Consider the following 9,812-nt stretch of genomic DNA (forward strand, 5'->3'; position numbering starts at 1 on the left):
TCTACTCAACAGTGTGGAGTCCGAGCGGTGCTTCCTGGTGGCGACTGCCTGGTTAGAGAGAGTGAGAGCTTCAGTTCTCAGCATCCCTGTGTGCCTCTTTCTAACCTCTCTCTTAAGGAAAGGGACACCAGTGTGGCACGGGGTGGGGGCTCCTTCCCGTGTGTCGGTCAGGCTCCAGCCAGCTAATCTGAGTTGTGTTCCTAGGGAGTCATCTCAGAAGCAACTTGGGACTGTCGGGATATGCCCAAGTCTCTGTTATAAGAAACTCAATGCCTCTTGCTTCTCTCTCCCCATCTCTTTTATTTTAAAAATAGATGCTATTGAAGCTCTGAAATCCCTGACCAAGAAGGCAAGCAGACTGGATTCTATCCCTGGTTTGCTGCCATTGTCTTGCTGCCTGGCAATTCACTGGACCTTTCTTCGCTTCTTTTCCCCTAAGGAAGGCGCCTGCTGTGTGTAGACCCCATGGGGGCGTTGGGAGGGTTTCAGGAGTGAATACAACCATCTCGGGTTATAATATGATGCTGCCAACTACTTTGAGGCACTGGGATGAAAGCTGCTGTGTGAAAGAGCATTGTTATTACACTTTGTTAAAAATATGGATCGAAGGCTGGCTATACAGTAAGTGCTAAATGTTAATTATTGTTATAATATCATAACAAAGCAGATGCCAGGGTGCTAGATCCCATGAGAAAACCTATTATAATAAGCCAGTGTGAAATGCACATATTACAAAGATATTTGGCAAGGAGGCAGATTTGGTTTTGAAATCTCAATGAACAATTAAGTAGAATAAAAAATAACTTTTAATGCTATGAAAAATATAAGTGTCGTGACAACTCTTTAACATAAAAATAAGAAGCTGCTTTTTCTCCATAGAAAAGGGGCAGCATTGTTGCCTCTTTTCCCCATGAGCACGGGGCGGAAGATGTGTTTGTGGCGTCCTCGGATACGGATGAAAAACAAAACAATGTTCTCTTCATTGACCTCTAAAACGGTGCCCTTTCTGACAGAGGGAACTGGGGAGAAATTCTCTACATTCTTAATAGAGGCCGAGTAAATCGAACTCTTATTTTGAACTTGAAGTGAGGTAACATTCTTCTGCCTGTTTCTTTTTCCTCTTTCAAATGTCCGTTCTGGTGGATGGTACTGGCTTCTCTGGGTTCAAGCCTCTCCCAGGCTTTCAGCTCCGTCATGTTGTATCAGCTGAGAAAATGAGGCAGGGAGGGAGGGAAGGCTTAGGAAGACAGATTCAGAAAAAGAGCTCTGTCCGAAAAACAAGCCAGGGTGGCGAGAACATAATTTTTATGTCCTCGTACTTTTACGAATGGAGTGTGTGTGAACTCACTGAACGAACAAAATCTTTCTCTAGAATGTTGTGAGAAATGAATAACCAAGTTTCAGGGGAAAGTGAAAGCTTCTATTCACAGTGGGATATGTTTGCCTTTGGGGCTGAAGGGAAGGGTGGAGGGTGGCACGAAGCCTCAGAGTCACGTTGCAGTGGACGGTGAGCCTCGGCCGAGGGATTACAGCCGGGTTATAACAGAGCTACTTTGGCTGCAACTCCGTGTTTATCTGTCCTGGCATGCCCCCACCTGCCTGCCGCTAATTTATTCCAACTAGTTTCTGCTTTTCCCTTTAGCTACCTGCCCCATTATGCGAACTTTTTTTTTTTTTTTTTGAGAGATTTTCACTGTAGGGCGCGTGCGCTCGCCAGACAGACAGAGAGAGACATAGAGACAGAAAGCGAGAAATCACCCCCCAGGGGGGATGGTCACGCCGCAATCCCTTCTCCTCCATTCTCCTCTCGGGATCTTGGGCACGCACGCACACGCGCCCAGCGTGAGTTTTAAGCCACCGGGTCCGGGACACGAACCGCGGTCGACTACGTGGGAGTCCAGCGACATAGCCATTACACTAACTGCTGGTTCCCAGCCATTATGCGAACTTTTAAAAACACATCTGTTATTAGAGATCGATAAGCTCCATCCTGTCAGTCAGCTGTGCCAGGCATTTTCTTGTGTGGAGGGGAGAAGATGAGAAATCAAACATTGTAAACAAGATTGTTTTGTTTTAGGTTTTTGCCATAGGGAGTATGCACTCGCTGGAGAGAGACAGAGAGAGAAAGTGAGAACTCACCCCTCAGGGAGGATGGCCATGCCACGATCCCTTCTCTAGTTTCTTGGGATTCTAGATCACATACCTGGAGTAAATTTCAAGCCACTGGGTCCAGGACTCGAACTGTGGTCAGTCATGTGAGATTCAGCACTTTAGCCACACAGAATGCATTTGTGATTTGAGTTGAAATGTGAAAAGAATCCAGACTTTGGCCTTAAGAAGATAATTCAGGATAACTTACGACAGAGTTCAAGGAGGCCATTGTCTCTGTGCTCTTGAACGTCAAAGGGACAAACCTGAAAGAACACCTACCTAGAGGGAGCAGCTATACCTTGACTGTGGGCAAGGGCTGGGGCTGTGTGACCGTGAGCGAGGGCTGGGCTTGTGGGGCTGGGATCGTGGATGTCTTGCTTTTTCTCAGGACACAGTCATTGTTTTTCTAGCTCCTGTTATGTCAGCAAGATGTCGTTGGAGCCAGGTCTTAAAAATAACTGGGAGGCCAGCCTGTGGCCTAGTGGTTGAAGGAGCCAGGTTCCGCATGGCCATCTGTGGTTCAAATCCCGGCCCCAGGGCTTAGAAAATCACTGTAGGTGCATGTGCGTGTGTGTGTGTTCCCTAAACTCAGAAAGGAAGGATTTCAGTGTGACCTGGTCCCATTTGGGGGTGCTTTCTCCTCCCTCCCTTTCTCTATCTCTCTGTATCTCTCTGCTTAGTACCTGCACCCTCTGGCAATTAAAAAAATAATAAATAGGGACTTGGTCCAGGTACACTGGGGAAAGCAGTTGGATGCTGCTGCATGATGCTAGGGCTACATGGGAGGCCGAGGGCTGGCTTCCTGATCAACCCGAACATACAGTGCAGGCGCTGCAGGACACACCTGTAATTCCAGCTAAGCAGAGGCTGGGTGGGAGGATCACAACCGGGCTGGACCCTGACAAAAGTACCTGTCTATCTCATACTCACCCCTCCCCATTAGAAAAAGAGGGGACTTCAACAACACCTCAGTGCTGTGGTCAGGATTTCAGAGAATGAAGTGGACCAGTGAGCAGAGCAGTGAGGCCTGAGCGCATGAGAAGAAGCTGGAGGGGAGGCTGGAAGGGGCTTCTCACCTATGCTTCCTCCCTCCAGGCCCAGTAGCTGTTTGCCTCTTTGGCCGGAGATTCCCAAGAAAAGTGGCCCAGACTCACTTGAGTAACAGAGAATGAAAGCTACTGAGATACCTTTTGCGTCCGCATAATTAATCTAGAATGCACAGCTCATAAGGTGATCTAAGTTCTCCCTGTCGACTAGTCAGCAACTGGCATACAAGTTAGGGACTTTTTGGATGACAATTTTGGGTTTTGATTCTTCCTGTGTTTCATTTACTTTATAATTGTGTTTATAAAGAGCATCCACTTCCTGAGGCAGAAGGGAGATATGTGAGCAAGAACCAGCCTTTGCCCTGCTGGAGGCCCAGCGGGAGATGCAGCCCCCAAAGATAGTCGGCTCCCAGGGCCTAAGTGAGAGAGAGCAGAGTGTAGGAGGCTGCGTTCAGGAACGCTGTCTGCGTCTGAGTCTCGCAGAGGAGTAGATGAGTCCTCTGTGGATGACCGGGAGGAAGTCGTGTGGGGAAGAGGGCACTGAGGGACGTGGTGCCTTCAGGGACTGCAGGACGGCAGGAAGCTCATGTGACCAGTGCACTGTCCAGTGTTGGGAGATGGAGAGAGACAAAGACCAGGATTTATTGGGCCACCTCTGATGACACCTGGGTTGGAAGGGGCCACCTCTGATGACACTTCAGTCTCAGACTCCCAGCCTTCAGAACCGTGAGACAATCAGTTTCTCTTGTAAGCTCCCAGCATACGTGTTAGGGCAGCCCAGGGAACCAACACAAGCTCAGTGGTCTCACACCATAACGAATACCTACATCCCCGGGCACAAGATTAAAGACAAGGTGGGATTTGGAACCAGCAGATGGTATAATGGTTAATTCCTAGACTCCCACCTAGTTGACTGCGGTTTGAGTCCTGGGCCTGGTGGCTTAAAACTCACATTGGGCTCGTGTCTATGCGTGCCCCAAATCCCAAGAGGAGAAGAGAAGAAGGAATTGCAACCTGGCCATCCCCCCTGGATGGTAATTTCTTGCTTTCTGTCTCTTTGTCTCTCTTTCTCTGGTGAGTGCATGTGCCCTATAGCAAAAATCTCTTTCTAAAAAACAAAAAAGACAAGGTGGGATTCAGTAGTGTGATAGGGCTGGGGCTCTGACCACTTGCCCCGGCTGATGGCTGTGCTGCTGGGCCAGAGCCTATACTTTGAGAAACAAGGACTTTGACCATTGGTTCTAAACCAAGCTTCTCATTAGAATCTCCCAGGGAGCTTTTAAAAATACAGATGCTAAGTGTTATCAACAACCATTAAGGCCTTGGTGGGGCTGGGCCCTGGTGTTCTTTCCTCCAGCCCTCCAGGGAGGCTAATGGGCCGTCAGAATTGGCCCACTACGAGCTGAGGCTGCTGGGATGACAGGCCGTGCCCCTGTCCCACGCCCTACCTGCACACCAATGGCGCTCTGTGAGCAACATGGATTAAGTTGAAAAATCAGTAAGACATAGAAGCTTCCTGAAGAGCAACATAGAGAGATGCCAACGGCGATGCAGGGAGACATACGAGAGGAACTGGAAGTCTCTAGCACCTGTAGCTACAACACACATCCAACATGGCCTGACTCCTGGTCAGATTACCACGAACCTACGATGGGCCTATCAGACTCTGAAAGTCCATGTTCTTCTCACTCCCAAAATGCCATGTATTACCCCACCAACTTGGTTGTTTATTTCATCAACAAACTAAACCTTTTTAAATGGTCAAAACAAAAATACAGATTCGACTTCCAGTCTTGGGCATTTCATTAGCAGGGCTATGTTTTCCGTCTTTTGTGTATTCTGGACACACGTGGTATGCCTAATCACTGTGTGTAGTAATAATTTTCATTTCACGGGCGAGGCTCGAAAGGTGATGTCACCAGGGAAGAGTCGCAGCATACGGGGTAGTCACCGGAGCAGGACTGGAAGCTGAGTCAGGGCTCCTGCTCCTGCGGCCGCATCGTGCTGTTTGTAGGTGCCTCAGCGGCAGGAGGCGGGCAGAATGTCCTATGGTAGGAGATACAGGATCCAACGAGCAGCCCGTGTTTTCTCTGATGCTTAGGTAAAGCCCCGCACTAGGAGGGACCTGGTGCTGCCAAGGAACAGGACGAGATGGGTCTTGCCTGCCAGGAGTACCGGCTGCAGGGAAGCTGGAAACGGTTTTGGAGAGAGAGGCACATTTTTCCAGCCCTGGCTGTGAGTCCACTGACAACCGTCCCCAGGGGATATTTTGTGACCCCCATAAAGAAGATCAGATGTTGGGCATTTCTCAGGAGGACTCTGAAGAGCTGTCGGGCCTCTCACCATAATGGCTGGGTGCTCTTCCAAGTCTATATGGACTGAAGTCAGCCCCGTGGCTTTAGTTAGCGTTTAGGAAAAGATCCTACGAGTGGAAACAAACACTCCCAGCATTTTCTCCACACCACGTAGCCACTCCCATCCACCGGAACGTGGAATAAGGAGCATGACGATGTGCCAGGGCCATGGAGGGTTTTCTTGAGGGGACTGAGATGAGAACCAGAGGACTGAGGGCCCGAGTGCCAGGCCTTTAGGGACAGCCCTGAGTTGCACTGGAGGAATCTGGTGGCAATGGCTGCCGGTACTTTCGCACTGGTCTGTTCATTTGCTTTCCTGGTTGAAGTGTGGGCTTCCCACTGGACTCGCAGTGTCCCAGGGGCTACTCTAGCTGATGGGACTGTCAGCTGTTCCCTTTGGGAGTGTGGCAGTGCAGGAAAGAGGAGGACCTGAGCCCAGAGGACCACGGGCCACTGAGAGGTGGAGAGGGCACGGCCGAGGCTACAGGGACAAAGCATGTGAAGAGGTCCCAGGAAGACGGTTAAAAGTGGGCACTGGGTGATTTTCCCAGCGACGAACGACGTCCATGTAAAGAGCATGTTAGTCAAGAGGCCCCACGACTACAGCGAGGCTCATTTCTGGGAGGCTCTCTGCAAGGTCGTCTATGACGTCGGCACGCATCGTGGCTTAAAAGCAGACTTCACAGGACAGGCATGGAAGGAGGGCCAGGGAGAGCCATTACCTGCTCATCCCACAAGCCTTTGTCGCATCCACTACACACCAGACACAGCGCCGGGGCAGGTGTGCAGAGATGGATATGGAACTAGGTTGAGCGAAAGCTGAAGTGTGGCAGGTAAGATTTGCTACTTCGGAGATCTGGACAGAGTATCTAAGGAAGTCACACTGGCCATGGCACTGCCTTGGCTGGTCCTCTCCAGATGGGGCTAAGAAGGAGGCTCTCCCAGGGCGCTCTTTTGCACGCGTCGTGTTCTTGGTCTGGTCAGTGCAGAGCTCTCCTGGGTGTCCAGAGTTCATTTTATTTAAGGATGTAACATTTCAACCTTGGGACATCTAACTCTGAATGGAGCATCATGATATCAAACAAAGTTCAGCTACAAAAATCTTGTTTCTAAAAACAAGGGTTAATTATTACTCTTTTTTTTACAGTTCTACTATGCAGAAACCTACATAGTTGTTAAAGTATTTATTTATAAAGTAAAAACTATTTATAAAGTAAGCATTTCCTCTGGCCATAGTAGACTCAGAGTGGGTAAAGGTGGGGACCAGCATTAGGGTAGGTTCAGGTGTTTACTCTTTTTATTTAAGCACTAATCAGTGTGGGTAGGACCTTCTGTCTCTGGCAAAGTCTGGTAAGTGTCCCCTGAAGGACTTGGGTGCGTCCCAGGATCCCTTATGGAGGCTGAGTGGGGAGCTGCTGTCCCTTTTCAGGAGTGTTGCTGCTTACTCAGAAGCCAGCTCACGATAGGAACAGTTGACATCACCTCTCAGCTGGCTCGGCCAGGTCCCCGGCACCCAGCCCTGGCCAGAGCACTGTGGCTGGAAGCGACGTGCCCTTCAGCGCATCGTCACTGACCTTTCGAGAGCTCCCTGCTGCCTCCTCTTCTGTGACATAGCCTGTTGGAAGTCAAGACTGAACTTCGTGAGGGCAGTTCCTAGCCCAATGCCGGCCGCATTGCACGCATGGCCACACTCGGGACACTGAACTTAGGACCATTAGGTTGTATTTGATTAATGGCCTTTGGCAAAGTTCTACCAGCAACGGTGGGGCCTGGATCAGGACCGGGCAGGCAAGTGAGAGTCCGGCTTCACTGTTTCCCTCAGACACCCTGAGAAGCTGGTGCTGAGTCTGTGAACTCAGAGACTCACTCCCGGCTCCAACCAAGGAAAGTAGCCAGCGGCTCCTCCCTAAAACATCCGATACTGGCTAGGGATTTTCTTTTGCTTGAGAAAATGTCATCGATAAATTCTGAAGCTAAACATAGACATTTCGGAGAAAAATGATGACTGGATCAGATTATTCTTATTTTTATTTTTTAATAAAGCTACAGAAAGTGTACTGTACAATTCCAAGTAACTGAAAGTAACTTGTAAAGCCAGGAACTTCCAACCTCAAAGCCACTACTGTTGAGTTTTCTGCTGAGTAATACTTGGTGAGCTGGTCTGAGCGCAGGTCCTCTGTGAAACTGATCTTAGCTGTGTGCACCATCTAGGGCACCGAGTGTGACAATAAGATGAGGTTCATCTGGAATTTGGGAGGAGCTGTGTGGTAGACTCACATTTTTGCATAGAAAAACAGAAAAATATATCATGACTTTCCCAATAAGCCTAGTATATTTCAATTGCTTGTGCTTCCTCTGGTTGATGGGTGCTGAGTAGGGGTTGAAGGGTGAAGTTGCCTTCATGCTTAACTTCTGTGCAGGGAACATGGACTCGGCTCACACTCAAATACTATTTTTTAAAATTGCTGGAGTATGTGTGCACTTGGCTAGAGAGACAGAGCAACAAAGAGTCAGAGAACGAGGGAGAAGGAGAAAACACCACTCAAGGGGGCATGGTCACGCTGTAATCCCTTCTTCAGTTCTCCACCCTGTTGGGATTTGGGGCATACGCACACGTATCTGGTATTTTTCAAGCTGCTTTAGCCAGGATTTTCACTGTGGTTAGCTATGTGGGATCTGGCTCCCTTAACGTCTGCACTGTGGTGCCTCCCACCACCCTCCTTGTCTCCCAGAAAGCGCTTACTGGTGTCTGCACTCTGTCCATGAGGAGGGAGAGCCAGGCAGGGGGCGTGGTGGGGCTGAGTCCTCTCCTTGGCAGCCAAGTGTAGACCAGGGTGGGTGCTGTGCATATGACATTTACAGAGTTGCTGGGGACCCAGTTCACATGTAGTGCAGATTGTTTTTAAAACACTTGAAAAGATCTAGTGTTTGAGGACAGGGCGAGGCAAGAGGAAGGAGGACCTCATGTAATGTCTCAGCCTCTGAGACCTCAGGAAGTGCCATGGCTTCTTCAGGGCACATTCCTGTGGGCAGTGGGCCTGGCTGCTCGTGGTCATCCCCTCTCCTCTGCAGGACACCCTCCACTCCTCTCCCTCTTGGCCTTACCAGGCTGGCCTAGCCTGGCTGCACAGTGCTTAATGGAGCCAGCTGTCTCCCCGGCTGTCTCGGGAACGAAGAGACGGGCATTCGAGCATCGCTGGTTTGCTTTTCTTTTATTCCTGGAGTTCTATCTTCTGGACCCTTCCATGACACTGACTGGATTCCAAAGCTGAACTTTCTCTTGCATCTCACTTTTAACTGGAAATAGCAGGGGTGACAGTCATGATGTAACAGCCAGTAGAGCACGGTGTGGCTCGTCAGAACAGCACCAGCGTGTCTTGTTCCAGTGTCTTGTCTAGAACATTCGGAAAACGAGTCACATGAAGCCCCACACTCCATCTTTAATCTTGTCATTGGCTTGGAGCCATTTATGTCAACTCTGATTCTAGCCACAGGCAGAATATGGTGACCTGGCTTGGCTTAATTACCTGACCCCAACCATCAGTACATTTGCACAGGGCACGGTGGGGTGCAGAACTCTGTAGTATGGACCAGCCCCCTGGTGGGAGGTCTCATTTGGACTCTGGGGCACTTAGAGGTTAGAGGAGGGAACCGACCTGAGTTCTGGGCTGATATGGGATGTAAGAAACCTGGGGTGTGAAGTCCATTATCAAACCTGCTGTCCAAGCATGGAGGGTTTGGGGCAGACTTAGGCAGCTGGAGTGGTGGTAAGGGATTAGAGAGCTTGGGGGATGTAGGCCTGCATCTGGGAGGGGGGTCTGGAGTAATACCTGAGGTGAGGAGGGGAGATACTTGAGCAAGGTGATACATCACAGCTGGTGTTCTGGGGCCTGCTATGTGGACAGCCAGCCCCGTTTCTCTTGAGGACTGGCATATGGAGAACATTCTGTCTGCGGCATCCATAGTTCTGTCTGTCTGCTATGCTCCTTGCAGCCCTGAAGGCCCTGCCCTTTTTCCTGAGAGAGGGCTGATAACCTTCCCAACGTACGTCTCATCCGATCCCACATGTAAATATTTGCAAGGAAAAATTAGCTTGTTATTTTAACTACGGTATTTATACCCACCCATAAAACTACACATGGAAACGACAAACAAATTTATTTGCCATTTCTGAAAATTTGGCCCTTAAAGGGCATTAGCAAGAACATTGTGCCATTAGCACAGATTGTTTTTAAAACACTTGAAAAGATCCAAATCCTGC

Source organism: Tupaia chinensis, unplaced genomic scaffold (genome assembly GCF_000334495.1).
Source record: "Tupaia chinensis unplaced genomic scaffold, TupChi_1.0 Scaffold000045_1, whole genome shotgun sequence".
NCBI lineage: Eukaryota > Metazoa > Chordata > Mammalia > Scandentia > Tupaiidae > Tupaia > Tupaia belangeri.